At 34.6% G+C, this 1,284-nt stretch overlaps 1 pseudogene; it reads right to left on the bottom strand.

Annotated features, from left to right (window-relative positions):
* Positions 1-367: 367 nt before the first annotated feature.
* On the bottom strand, positions 368-673 carry LOC102538062 (large ribosomal subunit protein eL42-like; annotated as a pseudogene).
* Between the last annotated feature and the right edge of the window lie 611 nt (positions 674-1,284).

The following is a 1,284-nucleotide window of genomic DNA, read 5'->3' as shown; positions in this document are numbered from 1 at the left end:
CAAGTTGTTTGTCTTTTTTCTTTTTATTTATTGTTAATTCTTTTTTGTTCCTAAGTTCTAGCAGAATTACAGAAATATGACTTTTTATTTGAACTTTCGCTATTCTGAATTTAGTAAACTTGTATTTTTTCCTGCTGTCTTATTTTCTTCTTTGTAATTATCCTAGTAAGGGGACCAGTATTGGTTTGTTTTCCATAGATTTAATTTTTTCATAAATGTGAGATTAAAACAAAAGAGCAAATATGTTTTTATATATATATATTCTTAGGGTAAGAATATCACTGTATTTTTCTTATACAGGCATTGTTTTTTTGTAGAGCATCAACATTTTCCACTTAAAAATAAAAGAATAAAAGATTCACAAAGCTTACAACTGGATCACTTGGTCATTTCTCTTCTTATCTCCTCTGAGTTCAAAATGCTTGCAGATCCTCTTGGATCTGCAGGTGGGTTCAACACATTTAGGTCTCAACACGATCTTCTTTGTGGTTTTAGCCTTCTTCTGGAAAACTGGCTTTGTTTGCCTGCCATAGCCACTCTGCTTCCCATCATAGCATGTGTTTCCTGGGGCACACAGGGAATCCTTACCCTTCTCAAAATGGATCAGGTTGTGATGCTGATGCTTTCCACACTTCTTAGAGGAACTTCTTCAGATTTTAGGTATGTTGACCATTTTTGTGGTAGAGCTGTCTTCACGATGGGAACTAGTGCAGCCCAGGTACTGGGCACTGAGGCCTCTGACAGGGACTGCTACCACCATGCACTCGGCTTACCAGGAAGCTCAATGTCCATGATATGTATAGATAGATAGATAGATAGATAGATAGATAGATAGATAGATATTGATATCTCTCTCTCTCTCTCTATATATATATATATATAGATATATACACACATATATCTCAATAGATACAGAAGAAAATTTGATAAAATTCAACACGCATTTATGGTAAAAACTCTTACCTAAGTGGATATGGACAGAACACATCTCAACATAATAAAAGCTATTTATGACAAACCTATAGCAGGCATAATACTCAATGACGAAAAGCTGAAAGCTTTTCCACTAAAATCTGGAACAAAACAAGGATGCCCACTCTCACCACTTCTATCCAATATGGTATTGGAAGTCCTAGCCATAGCATTTAGGCAAGAAAAAGAAATAAAATGGATTCAAAGTGGAAGAGAAGCAATTGTCATTATATGAGGATGATATGATACTTTATACCGAAAACCCTAAAAGCTCCACATAAAAACTATTAGAGCTAATAAAACTATTTGACA

Source organism: Vicugna pacos, chromosome 16 (assembly GCF_048564905.1).
Source record: "Vicugna pacos chromosome 16, VicPac4, whole genome shotgun sequence".
NCBI lineage: Eukaryota > Metazoa > Chordata > Mammalia > Artiodactyla > Camelidae > Vicugna > Vicugna pacos.
Note: the sequence above shows the minus strand (reverse complement) of the source record. Positions and strands in the feature narration are given on the sequence as shown.